Source organism: Chaetodon trifascialis, chromosome 22 (assembly GCF_039877785.1).
Source record: "Chaetodon trifascialis isolate fChaTrf1 chromosome 22, fChaTrf1.hap1, whole genome shotgun sequence".
Lineage (NCBI taxonomy): Eukaryota > Metazoa > Chordata > Actinopteri > Chaetodontiformes > Chaetodontidae > Chaetodon > Chaetodon trifascialis.
In genome coordinates, this window is record NC_092077.1 from 16,515,159 (window position 1) to 16,540,169 (window position 25,011).

The 25,011-nt window shown below is 45.3% G+C and overlaps 1 protein-coding gene across 1 annotated transcript in view; it reads left to right on the forward strand.

Annotated features, from left to right (window-relative positions):
- Positions 1-18,203: 18,203 nt before the first annotated feature.
- The window catches only part of ppfia2 (PTPRF interacting protein alpha 2), a 144,820-nt gene continuing 138,012 nt past the window's right edge, over positions 18,204-25,011 (forward strand). Inside the window, exon 1 of the mRNA XM_070991634.1 lies at positions 18,204-18,334. The gene's annotated coding sequence lies outside the window, so the exon portion shown is untranslated. The remainder of the gene's footprint in view (positions 18,335-25,011) is intronic.

Below are 25,011 nucleotides of genomic sequence, written 5' to 3' on the forward strand. Positions count from 1 at the left end.
TCCTTCTGATCATCATTTTCTGACACCACTTCCAGGACCTGCGGTATAGCTCCACTATCCCCCTCCTGCCATCGCTATTTTTAGTATTTTCTCGGTTCCAGATGAATCCGACGTCGTTGCTCACTTACAGAAGGATGTAACCCTTCCATCACACAACCAATGGATGCAAGATGTGATGCAGAAGATCAAAGTGGGAAAAAGTGAGATGCAGCAACCAGCAACAGAAACCCATAGCTGAAACATTGTCAACAAAAACAGAAAAAGAGGTACCAAAACAGCTATGATGCCAATAGCATGTGCTACAGATTTCTTCATTTTTAGGGACATCTTGAAAAATCCCTATAAATAAATAATAATGATAATAAACATACTAATTCCCATTGCTAACAGAGATATTTAGCCGGTTTTCTGCCTACAAAATGCTGTTTTTGCTTGAGAAAATGTATAATTCTCCTTCTTTAGCTTCTGCACTGAGTGCACATCAGCAGCAATCAGCTTTCAAAAACAGTTTTGTTCAACGTGCTCTTCGTGCGCTCACACACTCATCTCCTCCCGCCTGTTGAACTCCTTCCTTTCCCCTTGTGCATCTCTGAGCTCGTTTGTGCATGTGTTCAGACACGGCGTCGGCTTCCTGCGCTGTGAAGTCGAGGCTGACTCTAACGAACGGTCTCTGCTGGATTAACTGCGGTAAAAGCTTTCCTGCAGCTTGAGTGGTGTGAAGTCAGCCTGCATATGGGCAGTAGGAGGAGATGCAGAAGTGTGTGTGGGCTGTTGTTGTTGTTGTTGTCATGTTTGTGACCTCCTGATTCGGTCTTAACCCCGACGAATGAACTGTTGTTTCCCGTCAGCACGCTTCCTCTGCGGTTTTCAGGTAATTAAACTGATATATGAGAGTAAAAGATGTAATTAATTGCATTTCTATTTCTGTGTGGGGCCCACAGCGCAGATCAAATGACACCCAACCACATATTAGAGTGAAACAAGACAAACAATTGATCTTTGAGCATGCTCTGCAGCGCAGGCCCTATTTATTTCCACTGTATTCCCACTGCAGCCCCTTCTCTTGATTACACTGACGGGCAACGGGGGTTGAATTAACTACTGTTTGTATGAGACGCAGCAGAGATTGTTTATGAAAAATGTTTGTGATGTTGAAGTCTCAGCTCATAAAAGCCGGAGAGCGGCATTATCAAACACACACTTCATAACAGAGATTAAATCACAGTCTCTGTGGCGAAGCTCGCAGCAGCACAGCGCTGATTACACTCGGTCGAAGTCGTCCAGCTCACCTTCGCTAACGCTCAGGAATATTATCGGGAGATCAACAGCCACAAAAAGACGCAATCGAATGCGTTTATTTAATGTTTAAAGCTGCAAGAATGCATGCTAACGAAGAATTAAATGACTGTGGGCGCAGAGGGTCAGTCATAGTAATGAACCCAAAGTGATTTATCAGCCACCTCTGCAGTTTGCCTTTTTAGCATCTTTCAGCTCATTGTTTTGGTTTTACATCTTCATCATCGTCATCACCTGCAGGAAAAAGCTCTAAAAGCGGCTTAAAAGGTGTTTCTGTAATATGTCAGTGCTGGGTTTAATGGTTGTTTCTGCTGCCCCCAATTGGCTAAAACATCAGTTCATGCGGGTCAGAAAGTCTAATTCACCTGAAATGTTAGCACTTGCTTTGGAATAAAGACAGTTGGTGTATAGTTACTACCATGGTACCACACATTGTCCACAAAAAGTCTAGAATTTTACATTACATACGGAATGAAATACGGGTCTGCTCAAGTCTTTCAGTCTCAATTCCTAACAGGCCGGTGCTGCTCCTGGAGGAAGAGCCCTCTCATGTGGAGGAAATGATCCAAAAAGACAGAAAGTCCCTCCTTCACATTTTGTAATTTGCCTGCTGCTGCCACACAAAGACTTGTAAGCTGTATAAAGAGGATTTATCTGGACTGAGTCGTGTCGTGGCTGGACACAACATTGTGTTTGATCCCACAAATACGAGGTGTGACCTCTTGGTTGTAATTCATGGAAGCTATGTGAAAGAGAAAACACGGTTTCAAGTGTGAATATGTGACAGTAACTGGATGTGGCAGCATTACATGAGCTCTGTCATAATATTTTGGCTAATGGGGAGGAGTAGGTGTGTGTGGGACGGGTGTTAAAGGTGTAACTTTGCATTTTTGCATAAAGACAGTGAAATCTGCCTTATTGCCAACTGTAAATTGTTCTATTTAAGCCGTAAAAGTATAAATAAGCAGATTAAATGTTGAAAGGGACATGACAAACCTTCCTCTGAATGCAGCTAAAATGCCACTACTGTAAATCCAGAGAGACAAAGATGTTTGATGAAAAGGCGAGTGCTTCAACGGGATTAAATACGATAACAGTTACTGGAAAAGAAAAATAATTCTTTGTGTTCGTTCCTCCTTTGCAGCGCCAGAGATTAACTGTTTCTCCAGCGTTTGTGTGAACCAGCCAAAGGCTCATTCCTAATTCCGGTTTTGTCATGTCTCTCCAATTCTTTCTGCCTGCCCCTCCAGCCTACACAGATTAAAGCTCTACTTTCTTACCCTGACCCCGTGTGCTGACTCACCCGTTCACAGAGCCTCTTTGTTACCAAATCACCGCTTTCTCCGCACGCAGGACGCCACTTTAAACTCAGAGTTTGCCCGTTGAGTTAGAATAGAGCAGTTCATACAAATCCACAGCACTGATCGCACTCCTCCTCATGAGCAAACATGTTGTATTGAAGCTTATGTGATTTTTGAGTTTGGGGCTGCAAAACAGTTAAAAAAAACTAGATTGAGTCTTTCTGCTTAATCATGTGTGAATGTGTTTGGATGTCCAGTGTCCTTGCTGTCCCAGATTTGGTCTCACGAGCTGACGAGCCGTCTCCAGCCCCATAGTTTCAGATCAATAACGCAGCTGTTTGAACTCCATCTCTGTCTGCTTCGCCTCGGTTGATGGACGCTCTGTCTCTCCGCCTGTCCGTCATCGCTGTGCTGGACTGTCAGTCTGGGGGAATAAAGCACACATAGGTTGGCAGACGGATGGGGAGACGCGTCCAGGATCAATACTTAATGTGAGGTAGATGTAGCTGGAGTGAAATGATTTGATCGCCTTATTGTTTCTGATTGAAGTGCGCATCATGTTCCCTGGGACTAACCTGTGGACTGCTGTCAAATGTGAAGTCTGTTTTCCCTTTTTTGTGTTTTTGTCCACATTTAAATGACGAAGAAATAACCAGAGCTCTGAGTTATTAACTAGACTCCCCCTCTCCCCGAGCTAATCCATCCTGAAGTCAGCATTTTCTGAGTTTCCTGTGAAGCAGCAGCAGCACATTGACAGCAGCTCTTCCCACAGTATTACACTTAAAAAGTCGATATCTTACATGTGTCTAAATCGATTTGGGACACCATGAAAGATCCTTTATATGAGAAACGGCAGTGAGTACACCACTGCTCTCTCCAGATGAATAGCTCTCATTACTTTATGCTTTTATGTTTCCACAAAAAAAAGGGAATTACTTGTGCCTGTAAAAGAAAGAAAACAGTCAGACAAAATGAAAATGAAGTTATAAAAAATGCCACTCTTCATTCAGAGAAACCCCTTTCCTCCCGTCCTGAGTCACACGACATCTTCAGTGAAAAGAGAAACCTTTCTAGCATATTGCTTTTTAGTTACACTCATATTTTCCCAAAACACATCAACATGCACTGCTTGATCTTGCACTCTGGACCCGTAACAGGTCTCAGTCACATGTAAAGCAAACCAGAGAATTACCTGTCCAGCAGAAATACAGCGTCCGTGATGCTTTATCCAGCCTCCGTTTGGTCGTAGCCTTTTCTACACCTGTTGCTCTTTTTATTTAGACTTGCAAGCTGCTGTTGGAAGAGGTGGAACTGGAATTTTTGGCTGCATTTCTCTGCCGTTCTAGGACTTTTAGCTTTAACAATATATCCACCTTGCCATGCAGATGAATCAAGTTGTGTGCAGTGAGTGAGTGCGGCAGGCGTGATTTCATTCATGAAACGATTGACCTGGCTTATAACCGGCATGCAACAGCCGCAGATACCCTTGAATTCACTATTTCATTCAGCTATCTGAAGTTATGTCACTCTAATACAAAAAGATTGCACACGTCCTCCATCGTAGCTTCACTGGTTACCTTGGAATTTAAGACCTAAAATATATGAATTATCACAAAACTGGAAAACGGCTCTCAGAGGAGACAAAGTATTGTGAATCTGATAGTTGACATAATAGAATAAGTCATCCACAGGAAAGAGAGAAGAATGCATTTGTAGAGAAAAGGGAGAGCTTTTCTTCTTGCCAGCCTCTATTGATTCTCCTCCAGGCCTTCCTGTGAGGATGCCCTGACCAGAGAGCAGCCATGAATAAATCATGGGGCAGCAAGGCGTGAAAGAAAAATTGAAATGAGGACTCGAATGTCTGAAGATGAACAGATAGCACGAGATCTGCTAACTTCTCTTATTCTGCTGTGGACTTTGAGCGGCTCTCCCAGAGGACCGCTGCAGGTTCGCCGTGCCTGGAGGGGATCGCCTGTCCGGATCTGTCGCCTTTAGAGGTTTGGGTCTTGACGCTCAGCTTGGCCACCGCGGCCGACCTTTGCTTCTCCATACGTTGCCCTGTTAATGAGGAGGAAGTCGATTTCATCCCGCTCCCAGAGCTTTGTGTTTTCGACCGGCTGAGCTGTGATGCCGGGCCAGGAAGCGTGGAGCAGAGCCAGGGGTTCAGATCAGCACGCCGTCAGGGATCTGCCAGAACAGGGGATCAGGAGGTTGATAGTCCAAACTAAATGCTTAGGCATACAAAAAATGTGTTATGCCAATGATGTGGTCAGATGTTTGGAGAACAATCCAATATTTGAGCTGTATGTTAATTAAACACAGCATTGAGCCATTTATACTCCTCCTCTATCAACGCCAGTCAGTACCCAGTCATATATGTAGTCTGGTCACCGTGGACCAGCAGCCCGGGCTGTAAATCCACTGGAATGAGCACCACCCTGGTGGAACGCCGCCATGGGTCGATGGCGTCTGACCTGCCATGATTAAGTGGGAAATGTTCAGGGCTTTAAAATGCATTTAGCTTTCTTCCCGCCGTGCTCCCGGCTGCTCTCCAGGGACGGACCACCGAACGACCTTCCACCTCTGGAGGACACGAAGCCCACGTCGGCTTGAGGATTCAGCGCCGGGCCTCAATTTGAAATTGCAAATGCGTCGTTGGAAATGATGGTATTCCCGACACAGACGGGGGCATTGAAAGCTGTCGCCCGCCATTCAAATGGCAGCATCCTGGTTTCTAATTTGCTTTTATTTGCCCGGAGAGAGGAAGAGAAATGGCTGAGCTTCAGAGGTTCTTAGTGAGCTTTACAGGCTCTGTCAGGCTTTTTTTTACTTCAGGGAGAGCCAGTTTGCTCCCTTTAACAGTCTTTATACTAAGCTAAGCTAAGCTAATGGCCTTCTGGCTCTACATCACAGCTCTATACTTAAGACACAGACATGAAAGTGTTTCTGATATACTTAAAAAATTAGCACATTTAAGAGGGAATGAATGATTTCTTGATGAAATTGGCTCATTGTGGATCTTTTTTTGGGCTCCATCTTGGTTCCAATAGACCCGCCGTTCCACCATGTCACGTTTTACCTCCTTTAAGAACAGGTTATCGTTCTGCGGTCAAGTTAGCAATAATAAATGTGCAACGTCCAGTTAGCTTTTCAAAATAAAGCGAAGCATTTCAAGTGACAACTGTAGTTTTCTTAGGATCAGATTAATGAAAAGCTAAATAAAACAATAACTTCCGCTCTTTATATTAAAATCTAACTTTGCTCCAATCATTATCGCCCCCTGCTGGTGCTACACCTTCATGCATGGGTGCACTTTTCACACCCAGACGAAGCAAAACATGACACTGACATGCCATCCTCTAGTGGAACGGCAACTGAATGCATCTCTGCTCTTAAAATGGACGACTGTCGAACATGCTCATAGTCTACAGACACATGTTGAGCTCAGATCCGGACCACCCACTGCCGTGTTAGAATGATGTACTGTGGCAGAGTGTCGGTTTTAAAGGGTTTAAAATCACACAGTCGGTTCTGAGTGACTCTGACGGCAACGGCGACTCAAAGTCGATTTCCCTTATTGAGCAAAACTCAGAAATTCTCCGGTGGAGTCGGGCCAGGCTGACGGCAGAGGGACAGTGGGGTTTAGACTGGAAAGTGACTGATAGCGCTGGAGTCTGAGGCGGTAATCTAAGCCCAGGGTATCTGTCAGATTCTTGGCAGAGACAGCAGGAAGAGCTCCAGAGATGGTTATGGCCTGGCAGGATATGATGGGGAAAAACAATGGAGAGAATATACGATGCTTGCAAATGCCCGCATATACAGGTATATGCTGTTTAATTATTGATTGATTTAATCCCAGTTCAACTATGTAAAGTGCTTTGTGCTTTTGTTCTGAAAATATCTTATTAAAAGTTTTTTTAGTTTTTTCTTTCTGCACTTGTAATGAGCTTTTTTGCTCATTTTATCAGCAGTCATTAGCGTTCGTATCCCTCTCTCTGCGGAGCTTGAACATGTCGAACAGTCAGTCATAGGTGTGCAGTATTTGGGTGAGCTGACCCTTTAAGACCTCTCACACCAGATGAAATGAACCTGAATGATTCACCTGGAAGTGTGGAGGGCGGCGCAAACCGAACATCGGCGAGCGCTGACGTGCCTGTTTGCTCGCTGCCACTGCTAATCGCCCTCCGCGGTGATATCTCTTGATTACATGTCGACAGCAGTCTTGTATGCATGCATGTACTGAGTCACACGTTGGCTTCACTCTCATTTCATGCCCGAAGGCTTTGGCTAATTAGCCTTTCTGTTTAATTCTAAACTTTTCCACTCTCCAGAAGACTTAATCAGCCTGCCTGGGTGCGTTATTTATACTTCCACTGAGAGTACTAAATATAGAGCGTCCAGTGCTGCTGATGCTGGAGGAGGAATGTACTTTTTAGGGCCATTGGAGGGGAATGGAAGTTCCTTGGCAGCGGATTCGAGGAACGCTTCCTCTGTGTTATGAGTGAGTCATAATTATCAGCCCATTAATTAATTCAGTGATTCATTCATTGCTCCCTCAGCTTTTCCTTGTGTTTCTTTTTCTCTGCCCAGCTCTGAACGTCCTGATGAATTGGCCCACCTTCATTTAAAACTCTTTCCATCAGTCCCCCGCGACAACAGGAGGCGGAGGAGCTTCTCACCGAAACACTGCACCTCTTCTCCCTCAAGCAGCACTCTCGCTCATGGAGGTAATCGCCTCGCTGCAGGCTCCTTTCTCTGTTTGCAGCATCCAACCTGAGCTCCATCCAGGTCTTTAACCCCAGCCAATTACAGCCTCAGCTGCAGCCATATCTCTTATTCCATTAATAAACTCCAGAGATCCTCCGCGGAATCATTTTCAACCCTGTGTCAAAACCTCCCAAAGGCCTCACGGGAAGACGTCGAAACCTCTTCCTCACACCAGCCTAAAAAACCCCACCTTGCACTGGTGAGATTTGCTGGTTTCCAGTCTCTCAGGACCCTATGTGTATCCTGCCCTTGCTACCGCTTGAATTATTTATGTCTGCTGCATATCTGGCCTCTCAGCAGGCCCAAGACACTTTGCCTTTGAAACAGAGAGCGCACAACATTCAGGAGGAAATAATGCATTGTTCAGAAGACAGTAGGACGGGGCCACTCGGGCATTTTATACATGCCATCTGTTGAAAAAGGGATTCTCTGTCAGTTAGATAAACAGTCTCGGGCAGTTTTTAAGCAGTCTGAGAGGACTCAGTGGTCATGTTCTTGCTAAAAGGCGATCAATGTGAAGTAGTGTATTAAAGACATTGCATGGATTTTTATCTGCTTTTAAAAACTGAACATCATGCTTCAGCAGATAACTCTTCATTCCCTCACGGCATAGTCCCATGATGAACCAGACAGGTGGTCCATCACCGCTCCGAAATGCAGGAATCACTGCAGGTGAGAGTACAGCCCTTTGACATTGGCCTCATAAAACCTTTATGAGGACGCCATCAATCAGCTGTCGCCTGGAGGGAGCGCTGAAAGACCTTGAGGGGAGGCCCTTATCTGTCGAGGGACCCGACGATCTTGTTTATCCCATATAACAAGATTCATTGCATACATGGGATGTCAGACACGGTGCGACAAGCTGGGCGTCTGCGGCACAGACCGGGCAGATGGGCGGCCAGATGCAGTGACACACAAAACCACTACGAGCAAGAAGAAACGAGAAATGGAAGTTCAGCCAAGTTATAGACTGGTAAACTGGTGTAGACACTCAGACCTCCTGGTCCAGGCATCTTTTCAGTGCTTCTACCATTGCTATGATTTGGAAACTTGGCAGCTGACCAGGACAAAAAGTGGAAATTGCCCACAGATCTGAGCTTTGCTTCATTTGCACTGCGAACAGGCGAGGCAGCGAGTCACCGCGGGCCTGCTGCTCCAGTGGCTGCTAAAGTGCTCTGCCGAGGGACATTGCGAGGCTGCAGCAAGAGCACATGAACGGTTTGTTTTATCAGGCGTCCCCAAAATTGTGTAGCAGCAGCAGCAGCAGCATTGAGAGCGCAGAGACACACAATAAAGAAAGAGTGAAGTACATTACAGCAGCATTACATGCACGAGCTGCCAGAGCACAGTGAAACACTCCGAGGACAAGTTTTATCTTACACCAGACTGCCTAGAAACACACACACACACACACACACACCCACACACACACACACACACACGCACACACTCTTTTGGGGACATTACATACACTTACATTCATGTCATGTTTTTTTGTACCAGGCTGTAAACATGTAAATTTCTGCTGTCAAGTTGGCCATTTTAATATGGAGGTCTATGGGGATTGACTCGCTTTTGGAGCCAGCCCCAAGTGGCCATTTGAGGAACTGCAGTTTTGGGCACTTCCACATTGGCTTCATTTTTCAACCCTGAAGGTTGAAGGTCACTAAACCTTACCCTTACCTTAACTTAAACCTTAACTTAACCCAAGTCTTCACACTATTCTAAAGGATTTACTTTACAGAGACTTGCATTGTCCCCACAATGCGACTGTGTAAACAGATTTATGCCCCCCCCCAGTGTGAGTAATACACACACAGTCTTCACTGGAAACATCCCACTTGGCCAATATTTGTGATTTGACATAATAAATAAGAAAGTATGCCCGAGTGTCCTTAATTCCCGTTGGATTTCCGGTGCGTCCAAACAGATTGCGCGTTGCAGGATCTGTATGCGCGACCTGAGCGTGACTCATGCAGAGCAATCAACACTCTGCTGTGTTTGCGTCGATGCCATCTGTGTCTTTACACCTCGGAGTCCTCCATTTTCCAAAACCTCTGACATAGCGGAGTGAAAAAGAGACCTCGCTCGCCGAAACCCTCCGAACGCGTCTGGTCGTTACGCATGCCGCTCCTTCCTTCGCTGTGTAAATATTAGTCATTGGGTGATGAGGAAGATGGTGATGGTGTAAGAGGTGGGGGAAGTCTAAGACAAGACTGCATTCGAGCACCTGACTCTGGGCCCCGTGGGAGGACACTTCACACACAGGAAGGAAGTAAATGAGTGTGTACGCACGTGCATGTGAGCATGATGTGGTGTAGATGTACGGTCATGCACGTTCGTGTCACAGGACCCCGGGACGTGTGAGGCATGTGAAAGCAGATTGGATAACAATTTTGTGCCTCCACCCGCCGCCCCGGCTTCATTAGCAGCTGTCTGTCAGCTAGGCCCCGTACACCGCTGGATGGTTGCCTGGCAACTGGGACCCTGCTTGGCCAATCAGGGCCGGATGCAACAGTTCTCTCCTTGACACATAAAAGAGAGAGACCGAGTTCTCCTCCAATTCAATTGATTTTGCTTCAGTGTCGTTCACTGCAAGGGCAGAGCAGACTCGAGGCCCGTCGGCGGAGCGGGTGAATTAGCCCAACAAAGTTGTATTAACAGGGGCCACGTGGAGTCTGCACCCTCACAAGCCTTCCCCCAACCTTCATGAGCGAACCTCAGGAAGGCAGGGAGGAAAAGCTGCAGATCCCACGCCGGCTCTCCTCACCGGATGGATGTGAGACATGCACACAAAGCGGCCCGGCGCTCCATCAATGACGTGATGCACAGCAGACGAGGCAACGCGAGGCAGAGGCCAACACACCCCGGCAGGATTCGTCTGTGGCTTATGGTAATAAATAAGCACCCGGGGCCATTTGCCGCACATGATGCTCCTGTAGATAAGACGGTAAAGACGGCCATTAGACGAACCGTCCCTGCGCTTGGTGAATCATTGCTAACCAACTAAGGGCCCAGGTGGAGGAGCACAGGTGATGCATCATTGCTGTGAGGACCGCCGTCATGGCACATTCGTCTCTCTGTTACCCTTTTAAGGTTTTCGTAGCTTCTCAGTCCATTGATCCAACATTTTCTCTTCTCCGTCCTGTTGTTTCTCTCTGTCACGCACATCCACAGTGGATCTATGGATTCCAGGGATGCGACATGATATGTTACAATTACTTTTGGAGCAGACCCATGGATCTTCATTTATTTTAAAGGTCTGTGTGCACTGATGTTGCCAAGAGACCATTTTCTCTAGGTCTACCTTAACTGCGGCACATGATCGCATCTGCTTTTTTCATCTCATATTGTGAAATGATTTAGCAAATAAACAGAACTGTTTCTAAATCCGGGCTGGCTTTGGATCATTTTTATGTGATTCTTTTCAAGTAAATCCCTGTTAAACTGCTTTTAAATATATTAACTATGTCTTCTAAAGTCATGAGGTGTAATAATCAGCTTTGATCAGATTCACCTGTTGAAATAGGACCACAGATCCTGCGAGAGTTTGTAAATTTCACTCCTGTTTGCCCTTTTTTTTTTAAATCCATGATTTAAAGCCACACAGACGCTCCCTCCTTTGCTGCCACACAACCGTTCCCACCGTGGTTCACGGCTTCTTCTTTGGCGGGTTTGAGATATGAACAGTAGCTGCATCGCATCGACACGATGTATCAACGTCAGAAACCCAGCGGCATTAAAAATAGATAAGAGTTTGAACAGAAATGTGGTGGCATATAAGACTGTAATTGCTCCTGGCGAATACTACATCACGCCGGGGGTTGCTGTCGTCTCAAAGCTCCACTGATCTCTGCTGCAGTTCAAGGCAGAGCTATCTCTCCTAAAAGCCTCCATCTCCCTCTCCCTGACGCCCTGCTACAAAAAGTCAATTGGATTTCAAATTGCGGAGGAGCACACTCGATTAATACTTAATGGCTACAGCAGCAGTGCTTGTCTTTCTGTCTGTGCGAGGTATGACGACGGTGACACACGTGGCCTCCCGGCTCTGACACCGACCTCTGACGCGAGGCCTGAGCTGAATTTTCTGATGCTATCATTTCCACGCTGGGTGGATTCCCTTTGTCTCATAAATGATAGCGACATAAAGGCACAGAATCGCATGCTGAAGCTTTCGAAAGTCAATCGAGAGAGAAAAAGTTTATCAATCTTCTTCTGCTTTTCGCTGAGCCTTCCCTCTCCCGCGACGGCTCCGTACCTGCTTATCCAGTGGCGGGTTACAGTGGCAGCAAGCAAAGCAAGCTAATCCAGACCCACCTCTCTCCAGTGTTTTCCAGCCTCTTCCGGAGGATCATTACCAAGACAGAGGAGACATATAATGTGTCCAGCATGTTCTGGGTCTACCCTGGGGCCTCCTACCAGATGCATGGAAACATCCAAACGAAGGCGCCCAGGCAGCACAGTCTCACTCCCACTGGACGCATATGAAGATGCTGTTTACATTTTAAGGCACTGGATACCCCTTTAGTCTTATTGTTTAGCATGCATAATCAATATACAATGTCCAGCTAGACTTTCAGAAGCTTGCTGAGAACAATAATAAATGATGGTGGTTCCGCTCGTATCCGCGATCTCATTCTTTCTGTCAGATCTCAAAGCTAAACCAAGATGCTAAACTGAAGATTGTTAGCTTCGTCACTGTGAGCGCATTAGCACACTGTAGCTCAAAGGTTTTGTTAGTGGTGTACAGCCACAGAGCTGCTAGCGTAGCTGTTGACTGACTTTTCGTACTACATATTTTCCATCGTGAGGCCGTTCAAGTGCAGTGTGTAAGATATTTATAGAACAACGTAGCCATAAGTTTGTTCTACAAGGTCATTGATCAACAGTAGTGACTCATCCACTGCTTCAGCAGATGAGACGGTTTCTGACTCTACAAACTCACATTCGCTCTCGTGCTCACACTGTTTCGGACCAAAAACTCAACTCTTTCCTCTCTCAGACCTCAACGCGCACATTGTCCTGACGGGTGGCCTTTTCCATCGGAACAGGCTTTTCGATGAGGATGGAGGTCAGACTGATCCTGTTTGTTAACGCCCAATCAGTCTATGTAGTATGTGTGCACTCCATCAACAGACCTCATCTAACGCTGCCGTTTCCTGGTGTCGCTTCGGTTAACTGTGCATTCACTTCTTTCGCTCCCTCATTCTCTTTCTCCCTGTGAAGTGGGAAAAGTGTGGGATCTGCGAACGCTTTAGCTCTAAGCCGAACGTCCCCTCTTGCTCTCACACACCTTGTTCTTCCACATACTTACAAATACTTGAACATCCTTCACTCATCTTTGCACATGTGGAAACAAACTCCCACTCACATGTGCACACAGGAAATACAAGCGTCACCTGCGCATCACATGCACAGCATGACACAAAGTGGTTCTGTAATTGCTTACTGGATGAGAGTTTTTCTGCCAATATTTTTCCTGCATGCAAATTGCTCTCACTCGCTTAGTCAGCATGCCATTTATCCTCAGGTACTCTCCAACAATGAGCCCATCCGGCCTGTCTTCTCTTTAGTGAGACAGCTTAACATCCAAGTGAGAGACATTATTCTATATTGTCCCCAGCGCGACGAGTGTTTGTCATAAAAAATAAAAGGCCGCTCTACGTGGCCGTAACTTTGCTCGCTGCACATTTGCGCTAACGGAGGCTGCTAATGAGATGAATCATGTAACCTGTCAAGATACGGGAGCATATGGCGGCGCTGTAATAATTGTTATGGTATGACTTGTCACGCAGCACAGGTCAAGTTTAAATGCTGCATGAATCATTAGCGGCTGAAAGGTGTCAACATGGGAGATAAAGTCTTGAGTGGATGAACTCTCAAATCTGGCAGAATGTGATTTTACAGAAGACTTAAAGGGGTTTTTTCATGTCGCTCCCTTCTGAGGACAAACTGTGACTAAACGAGGGGAAAAAGTGGTTCCAAACCCCATTACAAGTCAAAACACCGTCATATTTTTAAGACATAAAGACATTCGGGGATGCACTCTGAGAAGCACAGAATGTTTTTGCACTTAAAATGATAGATTTTGAAGTTAAAACTTAATGATTTATAACGAATATAAGGAATGAAAGTCAGCGCGTGTCCCCTGATGACTCATTAACCTTCTGACATGACTCTTTAATCGTGTCTGCACAGAAACAGGTGGCCTAGTAATCAATAAGTCGATTGATTGCTATCCTAAACTCAACAAATGTACTGCTTTTTTTTGCTTTGTATCACTGTAAATTTAATATTTGTGGGGGGAGTTTCAACAATTTGAGCTCTATACAGTTGACATGTTTGGATAAAACAAGAAGCCCGTTCAGCCCTCCACCACACTGCCTCAGAGCTTTGAAGAAAGAGCATTAACACTGTTTATTGTGGGGATATGACTTCTGTGTTTCACGCTGTCACGCCGGCACACCGAGGAGATGTGTGTTAAGGTGCAATAAGACTGCTTTCTCAGGAGGTGGGCCGCCAGATAAAAAGATTTACAGGAGTCCAGACACCTGTAATCCCTCTCAGTTCTGTCTCACTAATGCATCTCATACCCCGGCCTGAGCTCATCTCTGTTATCAGCGTATCAAGCAGCAAGAGGTTGGCAGCCTGCTTCATTTATGATTCTGGCGAAGCCTTAAAAACAGAGGTTAAAAAAAGCCGTAAAGATAGCAGACCTCTGGCTGCTCTGTCCCTGCGCAGGCTTGATATATGTCGACGTGTGTTTTTTGGTAAATCACGGAGGCCTTTTTTTATCCTCTAAAGGACAGAGGGAATGGAGGCTGGGATGATGGACTTCCAAACAGGGACACCTGCCAAAAACATGCTAACAAATGTGGAAAATGTCAGCCTTGATAATACACAGTTCCTTTGATCTTCTGCGAAACAAGCCGGAGAGGCAGGGCGTCCTGCCAGGCCACGCTGCTCCATTTCCCCCTCACGCCAGTTCACGAGAGCATTTTCTCAGCTGTCACATCATATGGATGGCTGTTTACATTATCATTTATCCATTTATATTAACCGGTGCACAAAGTCCCTCCATCATCCTGGGCAAACATTTGCATCAGCATTTGTGCAGCCTGGTGAGCGAGCGTGTGTGTCTTTTTAATTGGCCTTGAGGAGCTCAACTGCTTAGCCTTTGAGATCATTGAGATTTTGATGTGAGATTTGCATGCGCCAACGCTGCGCGTGAAAAGAGGGCCATTTGCATGACGAAAGGGGGGAGGGCGACTCGCTTAATGACATTCACACATTGAGCGTGTCAAGCTATGAGGAGGAGGATTAGATTTGAGAAGCGTCACAGGTCTCTTTTCTTTTTATAGGTGTCTTTTTATAGCTTCCTCTTGATTCCTTTATCGCTTTGATCGCTGCTCTTTAACCGGCGCCCGTTTTAGCATCATTTCCACTGATGGCACAATCAGAAGCTCTGCTGTAAAAATCCCAGATTTGAGCTTTGCTTGTGCAACTCTCTCTGAGACACACCAGTCAACATATGTGACTTTTCAGCTTGAAGGCGTTCAGATATGAGTGGGTTTCCATTACCTGCATTACAGACATTCATATGCAGAGCTTTTCCCTGACGCCTCTTGGGAAATTAATATGGAATGACAGGAGTGACATGACGCTGTAGTAGCAGAGCAGGCACACAGTAGGTCAATATAGTGGGTGGGATGTATAGGAGCAGTCAGCTGCAGTATAAACAGGCAATTGCAATAAGGCTATCATCATTCTAACAGTTATGGGGGAAAATCAGGGCATTTCATGAATAATCCAAACACATGCACTCGAATTTGTCACCATTCACCACTGAATCCTATAAAATGAGAGATATCCCACCTGTAGCATCACCTCCTGGGCGTGTCAGTGTCTACACCTACTACCTCCATGCAGGCTTTATAACCCACAAGCGGGTGTTTTTTCACTCGAGAGGAGAGCCAGCACTCCACTTCACCACTTAGCGCCGGGTTTGTTTTGGTAATTTATCAGACAAGAGGAAAGGAACAGGCTGGGGCTGCAACACAGAAAAGAGGCATCTGAAAGCTTTTTCCCAGGTGGCATCCAGGCCCTGCTAAAGGGAGGAATGAGACAGGAAACACCCAACTAGTGCATGTTAATTAAATATCCTGGCCAATGACAGGCGGCGGAAAGATAAAGCCAACCGAATGGACATCGTCCCAGAATCCAGGGAGCAGAGACACCAGTTCATCGCTCTCTGATGGCTTGATTAAAACAATCTAATGTTATGCTTGAACAACACAAAACGGTTGGTTGTAACAGCCTGTAGTGACATTTTCCACACACAGTCGTCACCGGGCTGCAGCACAGACACGAAGCATGCAGGATTCAGCACCATGGACAGCGGCATCAATCTCTGGTCAGTTCGCAGGCAGCAATTTGTCACGAGCCCACACTGCTGCTGCTGCTGCTGCTGCTGCTGCTGCTGATGATGATGATGATGATGAAGCTGCTGCTGTTTGTTGCATTTTCACACCAAAACATTGCTTCATTGTTTCATTGTGCTAATGACACTTGGTGGAATAAAGTAATTATGAGAAGGAAAGCAAAATCTGTTGTGCGTTGTGTGTTTAAAGGGCCACAGCTGCAGCGCAGGATTATTCTCATCATCGTTTCTTTCTTCTGAACTAACTGAATAATTGTTTTATTAATAAAATGTCAGAAAATAGGTACAGATTTGCATCTCTAAGCGCAAAGTGACAAATTCTTTGCTTTGATTTTCAGCCTATAATGATGTAAATTCTCAATCACAGTCGAGAAGCTGCAACCAACGTGTGTTTGGCCATTTTTCCTGTCAAGCTCTAGTTAGGATCTAGTTTGGTCTTAATTTTGGCTCAGCAAAAACAAACTGAGACAAATCTGAAACAGGAGAAAGATCAGTCAGGAAGGCAACACAAAGCAGTAGTTTAAGTGAGACAAAACAGATGAAAGGAGGTAAAAACTTCTAAAAAGAACAATGTCTGTCAATCGCCCATAAATGATTATTCTACAAGGAGCCAATATCAGCAACAAAACCATATTCAGCTCCTTCAGTATAACCTGTGACTTTGGTGTGATTATTTAGGACGTGACAGTCTAAAAGCATCGATTTGTGGCCCCAAAACAGTCAAATCTGATACGTGAATCAGAATTGAGCAGCTGCCCAAGACCCGTGGGCTCGTTTGTGCTTTTTGCCAACGTGTAGTTTTCTTTCTTTTGCCAACTTACCGCTGCACATTTGAAATATGAATCCAGTTATTTAGTCACTTGCTAATAATCTCCAGCTTCCTGCAGACACACAGAGAACACAGGCTGCTCTAAAACATTTATGCCTTCCTCTGAATAAAGAAAACCCAGCTGACTTCCAGAGAGGAAACTAATTCTGAAGGAAAAGATTAAGCATGGACTCATCGACTGGTGACATTGCAGCGTTTTGGTACCTGCAGGCCAACACATAACAATTCATAAACCTTTTTCTGAATCTGAAGACAAAGCTGCTTTTATTCCTTAATCAGGAGAAATAAGGCGTCTTATGGTGCCTCCTTCGGCTGCACAAGAGCTGGATGTCCACAGCACAGCTCTTATTATGAACAATATGTATTTAGAAAAATGCCAGTTTGAATTTATTACTATTTCATTCATTCTTTGCGCTTGTTCTTCCAGACCAGTGCCTCTCTGGGCATGCTCCTATAGGCACAGGGAGCCCCAGCGGACCTTCAGGTGGATCCCAGAGGAAGAAGAAGAAGGAGAAGAAGAAGAGGACGCCACCATAATTCCATTCACTGCAAATATAATAAATTAATAAATAAGGATTTTAGAACAATGACTCACAGGTTTCACTCTCAGCTGCAGCAGATGGCCAGATGTGCAGCATGAGGACACCCAGACACCACATCCACATGTGCTTTCTGAACAGCCCATTCCAGAAATGTGGCCATTCATTTACTGAATGATAACTTCCACTTTCATGGTTTTGGAAGCTGGCTGCAGGGATGTGACCAGTCACACACCATAATGGGAATAAACCTGTTTGTGCATGGAGACAGTGTCCTGGTGAAACAGGTAAGACCATCTAAACTGCTGGAGCAAAGCCGGTATATATATCAAAAACATCAGCATATGCTCCAAAGCATTAAGCTCTGGATGTTCCTTGAATTAAGAGAGAGATTTCACTCATTTATAATAAAAATCTGGAGGAATATGAAACTAAATGCAAGTGTCAGCGGATCAGAGCAGCCCCAGTGACAACACTGAACCCGGCAGAGACCATCTGCCGGACAAAATATTGGAGCGTGAAGCGGCGGCTGCTTTACTGACTGTGGGAAAGAAAAAATGTTTTCTGCTGAATGGAAAAGCGTGACCTTATTGGTCCACAGACCGGGAATAATTTTAGATTTTCTACAAATGCTGTCAGGATCAGGACACATTAATTTTGCTGGTTTTCGAGCAAAAATCAGTGCTAAAGGCAGCTATTTTTGTCGCATTTTGTTATAGTAACTTCTATATAGGCGACATTATTATTCTTATCATTATTATTATGATAGGTCTGCACACTGACGGGAGGAAGAATTGCACAGCTGCAACTTTAAGACTCCACACGCCTCCCCTCCGTCAGCTCCCACAATGGTCTTTTCCAGCTCCGCTTATCACAGCAGAATTTGTGACATGCCATAATTTCTTAACCGGTGCGTGTGCAGCCCCGGAAATCAAATGTCATTCCCCACCGCGGCTAATTTGGCGATTACTCCTGCTCTTTTGTTTTTGGACAATGCCAGCGGCGGGGACCGGCCGCACCTTGACGATCGGATCCTCGGCGCCGCTGCTGCTTCGCGCTGAAGAAGCCTCCTAGGATTGTCCGCTTGATGGTATAGCTTGCAGAGACTGCAGTTGTCATTGATCCGCTGCCAGAGCCTCGGCTGATAGTAAAGGAATAAATTGTGAGTATGCACGCTGTTGCCGCCGGTATTGCGGTGACCTACATTGCCCCATTCCTGCGGGCTCAAGGTGATTTTCCTCGGTGCCCTCTTCACATCCTCAACTCTGGACTGATGGGGGGGGGGGGGGTCGGCTGGAGGAGTGGGGGGCTCCTGGTGTGGATGGATACGTGGTGTATATAACCTATAGGCTGCATTTCGTGTGTGTGGTTGACATTGTGAGGCTCTGCAGGAGGAAAAAAAAAAAACTGCCGGCTGTCAAAGAGGAGAGAGTTAAAGGGGGGCGGGATGCAGACTGAGCGGCTGGCATGATGTAATGCACTTGAGACAATAGCCAAGGATTCTCCCCAATTATCATTTCAGAGAATGAGGAGATTTCACAGCGGCGGATAGATGATGAGCGCCGCAGTCAGGCCGCCTCTGTGCGTGCGTGCGCGCGCGTGCGTGCATGTGTGTGTGTGCGGTTAATAACAGTAAAAAAAAGAGGAGCTGTCATGGGAGGAACAGCTGCCCCTCCTATAAACAATATTATTACCGGCTATTATAGAGAGGGAGAGAGCATGAACAGCCTCTCTGTCATCCATCCACCGCCCTCACACACATTCTTACACACTTCCTGTTGTGGATGGATGAATGAATGAAGGGATGGATGGATGAATGAATGAAAAGACGCACACTTGCTGCTGGTGGTTTGATCTGACGCTGGAAGGTGAACGGCTGCGGGCACAGCTGCGATCTTCCTCTGATCTTTCACATTAACACTCGCGACCATGACAGTTAATATTTGCATGGATCGCATCGCGCCGAAGTTTCCAAGTGTGACACATTATGCAGACAGGGGATGCTTCATTTAACGGTTTTGCGTGGGGGAGTGTGACTTTCCAGTGATGCGCCCCGACCATGCAAATGCACTCCGCCGCCTAATGTGTCCGGCAGAGCTTTTCTTACCTTGAGGTGTCATGCAGAGGGGTGGCTACCTGTGGCAGAAGCTTTTATGTTTCTGAAACGATGGCTTAAGGGCACCAGGCTTGACGAGCGCCAAAGCCTCCATAGCCAGGGAGGTAAAATCCGGCTGAAATATAGTTCACATCAGTTACAGCCTGAGCTTCATTGCCTTTTTTTGTTCACCTCCATCCGCGCTCTCATTCAGTCTCTATCGATTGATGGTTTGCATGACCTTGCTGCAGGGGATTGTGGGCGATGTTAAAGGCTACACGCTGTCCTTTCATGTTCTTGTGTGCATGCAGACTTATTTTCAGGTGAACACACACACACACACACACACACACACATACAGAATCCCCACCCTCTCCCTCACAGATGCTCACACACACTCAAATGAGACACACTCACACACTTGATGCACAGCCTCCTCTCCCTTTCCCGCCACCCTAATGGCAGCAGGCTGGGTGTAACTCTACACCCGTGCCATCCTCCTCATCCCATTCACTTTTTACTGCTTGGTGTGTTCACACGATACGATTTACAGACACAGGCTGATCTTTACGGTCTTTTTCTGACCCATCCATGCTCTGCTGCAAGGATCCATTATGCAGTTTGTGCTTTGGGCTAAAAATACAAATACTGAAGGGAACAAAGCAACAGTTGTTGATGCATTTGACATAAATAATAGATAACAATATATATCAATCGCCTATGTTTTTCATTTAATAAGATACAGGCAGAAAATACAGTCAGTTGGTGTGTTTTTGTTTGTTCCTTTTATGGATAATTATGTTTTCCTCCTCTTTTGATGTGTGAACGTCGCCCTTGGGTTTAATTGCGTTCAGAATATTTTTCCTTCCCTGCTTCTCTGTCTTAGATGTGTGCTGGGTGGAACTTGTTAAAAGGAACACCTGACGAAGGTCATTGCACCAAAAATCGGATTGAGTGCCTTTTTTCACAGATTGCAGGAGATTATTTTTCATTTTTACGCAATTGTCAGTATGACGGTGTCCTAATTTAACTTCACGAAGAGGCTGATCTATTCATTTACTGAAAGGTTTCTCTACAGGTGACGTCCAAATGAACTTCAGCACATTAGTGGAATAAGGCTCCTGCAGGGAGTTCTAATTGAAATGTCAAATGTTTTTATTTTTCTTGGCCTAGAAATAGCAAAATATTAAAATATTAGACCACGAAATTACCCCAAAAATAATGTCATCGGGGTTTTGAAATTCCACCGTGTCTTCATTGTTTAGTTAAAAACTGCATGAAGAACTTTTAGTTGTTTTCTCATTTTCACGTCAGCTAATGTTTTAAAACTATTTAACTTTTAAAAGAATAAATGACACATTCCTCCAGCATCTTCAGTTGATGCGGCGATTGCGTTATCAGTTTCCAATTTCCACATCGGACACGGATCAACATTGAGGGAAATATCTGGCTCTTTAGCTGCTAAGTGCCGCATCATGGCCACCTGCTAGCAGCTAACTGGGCTAGCTAGCTGCTAATTAGCTGTTTTTCTCTGATGATTGCTGCACGCTTCTGCTAAAAACTCTGCCGTGAGCGGTGATAGTGAACCAAAACAGCACAGTTGAGGATGTTGTTGCCATTTTTCCTTGATGTTTGTGCTTCTACCGTGTAAAGTAGGACTTCTGCTGCATTCGCAGTGTTGTCTCGAATGGGCGCAATCAGCGCCGGTGGACAGAAGTACAGCTACTCTCCTACACCAGTCGCACAACGCTGTGGCGATCATGGCTAATGCAGCATTTTTACTTTTCTCATGCCTCGTGCCTCTTTCAGTATCCAGGAGCCTTTCACCTTGTCGCATTGATCATTTCCACTTAAATCACATCCAATTAGCATCAGTGTTGCTCTCTGCAACGTCACAATGCTGCAGGCCACAGATCGGCCCTGTGCAGCCTTGCAGCGTTGGAGATGAGTTAATAGTGCTCCATCCACTCAGTGGACTCCAGCTTGAGTGCTATTGTGTGTTCCTGTAGCAGTGATTAAATTGAATAGACTTGAATTGTTGTTTTCTTGGCAGGCTGTCTCTTGCTTGTCAGAAGTCTCTCTGGTGCACGGAGCCATATGAATGGGATTTCTCAGCGCTATGAGTGTACCATGCAATCTGGTCCCTTCCATTGACAAAAATGCTGCATCACTCTTTTCCCACCTGTCGCCTGATATGGATGCCAAAGCGGGACAGAGCGGCGTGCAACAGTTTTCCCATTATCCTTTGTGCTCATCAATAGAGTGTGTAGATGCACTTTGCGTTCAGCTGCGTGGCAAGGAATCAAACGCAGACATTATTTAAAAGTGGAATTTCCCAGTAGTCAGCTCCCTCTGCGAACGCAAAGCGACGTGTGTAATCAGCCTAGTGCTTCTGGTCCTGATGTCAGTGAAGTGCATTATCATCAAAACAATTTGGTCCAGCACTCGTATTCATGTTGTGAGGACAGGGCATGAATGAACCTAATAGGGTGTTACAAATGTTAGAAAAGCTGACCTCGTATTTCATAAAAGATTAGCTTCCTAATGGGCTTTTTTTTTGGCGGCTGCTTTGTTTTGTTTCGCTCCTTTCTAAATGACCGTCTCCTTACTTAATGAGTTAAGAGTTATGAATTCCATGCTTGACGATAATGAAGCTTTAAAGACACTATTAAATAATGCTGGTTTTTATTTTAGCGTCTCCAAAGTCAGCCCGGCAAGCGTACAGTAGCACAGCTTATCTCCAAAGCCACAGAGTGTCGTGTTCAGTCCTCTGCTTGTTCTGCACACGCTCGCTCCTCCACATGTCTTTTGATGTCTCCCAGGTGGTGAATACTGCTGAATTTGCCTCACTTGGCCATATATTGCTCAGGAACATACTGCTGTTTTGTGTGCTGCTCCTTATCTGCTCACACAATTGTTTCCATTAATGAGATTAACTGGAGACATTCAGGAAATTAGTCGCAGCTTGCTGATTTGTTCGTTTGTGGTTCGACATAAGTGGCAAAATGTACATCTGTCCCATATAGATAGTTCACTGCCTGCTTCAGCTTCACTCAGGGGAACTCTCATATGTCTCGTGTTGTTTGTTTAATCACCTTCCCTCTGTCTGTTTTGCTGTTTATAAAGAGCATAATCATCTTAAAGATATTGCTTCTTTGCTGCCCTGACTTGAATAACAATAACCCAAGTGAGGAATCAGAAGTCATATGCAAATAAAAAATGTTTCTATAGCACAGAAAATCAGATTGCATTCTTATGACTATCTACAAAACCACAGCTTACATAAATGTTTTAAACTTTTATATCCTACGATGTCCGTTCTGACGTCAGAGAAGTGATTGGCCAGCTGCGTGGAGGTAAGAAAGAATACAAGATTTGAACATCTCTTGCAAACATGTGTAAAACCACGTGCAAGACGCTGAACGCCTTCGAGGAAAGATTCCTAAAACGTTGTCCTTGTTCATCACATGAGCGACTTCCTTTCAAGCATGCTGACACCTTCAAGGTTTGGGAAAGGTCACTGTTATAGTAAATAAGGTAAATAAGGTATTATAACGGCCTGTCTGCACAGGGGTCGTCTCATGCATATCTGCCATCAGTACAGCTGTTAGCATATGCTACCATCTCGTGCTTTGCATGTGCAATCATGACCTGAAGCATATTTCTATTAAGTCTATTTTCTTCTGTACAGCAGTACAGTGATTGTGTGTTGGGCGCTGCCAAAATGACCTACACTACTACTGATAGCAGCAAAACCCTGCTTGAACTCGTGCTGCTATGGACTGATGCTGTTGAATTTTTTGTTACACAAGCAGTGCGAACATTGTGTAAAGATAAGGCAATTAAAGCAGTTGGTTGAGGTGAGGGAAGGTTCATGGTGATGCTCAATAAAAAAGCAAAGGTAATTAGAGATTTCTTGATTTCCACACCCTTTCATTCTGCCTTGCTACTTATGCGTTGGCACTGAACGCTGCCATTGGGAATAAATTGTGAGCTGCCGCACTGACCAGTTTAATTCCTGGTAATACTGGGCTGCAGCAGTTGATCACTGTGGCTTTGGGTTTCACCGACCTAGAGTTCTGAAAAATACCGAAAAAGAGCTGTAGTCAGGGTTTTGCTGTGATTTCATCATTGTTGGATTTGATGTCAAGCATTGCCTCTGTCTTAATGTTGGTTGCGACTTTACTCAGCAACTCCCCGCTGCCAGCTAGACTTCAGTCTGGAGCCAGGTGTCTGAGCTCGGATGGGGCTGCTATGCAGAAAAAAAGGGGTTTTGGATTTGTTGCACTGATTGGGAAGAAAACCTCACTCCCACCCCCCTGAATAATTCATTGATTGGCATATGGCATGGAGAGAAAAGCCCAATGATCCCTGCCTGTCTGTCTGTGTGCATTTCTTATTGCATCTGTGGCCCACAGTGTGTTCAATTGAGCATGCTGCTGTTCCTCCCTCCCGTGATTCCTGCATAATTTCAGCCTCACATTTAACATCTTTAACCAGCCGCGCTAAACTCAGTCACTTAAGCTTCATCTTGTTTGTACAACATTCTCCTGCTACAAATTCCAGTTTCTCTCCACAAGTATCATTCTGACAGATAAAATCTTACATATTCATTATTAGACATGCATTTATGCTAAGCCCAAGTCTTACACGCTAGTGCAATTTGAGGGCAGATTTCCTGGTGTACATTATCATAATGTGCCGCGATGTTGCATTGCGGAGGAAATCTGTGTGCAGCGACGCTCCATCTGTAGTCACTCTGTTTCAGGCTCTATGAATATCTGTAGACCAAATAGCGGTTGTAGTGGGGGTCAAATTGGTTGTTCAGATGTGAGGAAGTAGTATTGTCACTGCTAGCGAGTGCAATCTAGACAATATCTGCATCCCAGCTGGCAACAGAGCTCTCAGACCACACATTATTCACACTGCCCACTGTGGGTGATTAGTGTTTATCTATCCAAGAGGATCACACTAACTCTTACCTGTCATCACTGCTGCCTCTCCGCTTCACACTAAAGAGAAACCAGTGACTTGCTGCTCGCATTTGCACTCCACTAATAGTAAATGGCAAGTATTGAGCAGCAGAGGAGCCCCACAAAAGAGGATGTTTTGGGCGAAAGCAAAGCTCATCACTGCATTTACCTCCAAGGCTTTACAGACAGGATATATTTATTGTATTGTTCTTTTTCTGAATCTCAAATTTAACCAAAGAGGCAGGCTTGATGCTGCTTGAATTTCACAATTAAGCGGATAAATGTTTCAATGAGTGATATGGTTCGCTTTCAGGAGGCTGCCTCATACGTTTAAGGGTGCAGACAAAGGCAGATCAGTCGATGCACTCTCCCTCCGTATCTATTGATTTTTCATAGACAGTAGAAATGATTAAAGCAGCAGTCACGGTGAGATCAAAGCGTAAGGTGCAGGAACAAGACAAAAGGGGATTGTATGTGCCATGAAGCAGAAAAACATCCTCAATACACTTTGCTTTTCCGCACAGCTTAAAGGAGAGATGAAACGCCATTAGACAGCAAAAATGTGCCTGGCCTTTCAGAGCTTGTTTGTTTGTTGGTGCATCATGGAGACCACAGCGGAGTGAGATCACTGAGAAGTTGTGAGCGATGTAAAAGATCGCAAGTAAAGGTCACACGTTGGGGTTAACCCGTCAGAATGTGGAAACGAGAGCTGCCATTTTGCTTTTCAGAGCTGCCATTTTGCATTTTGCAGAGCAGAGATATCAATTTCTG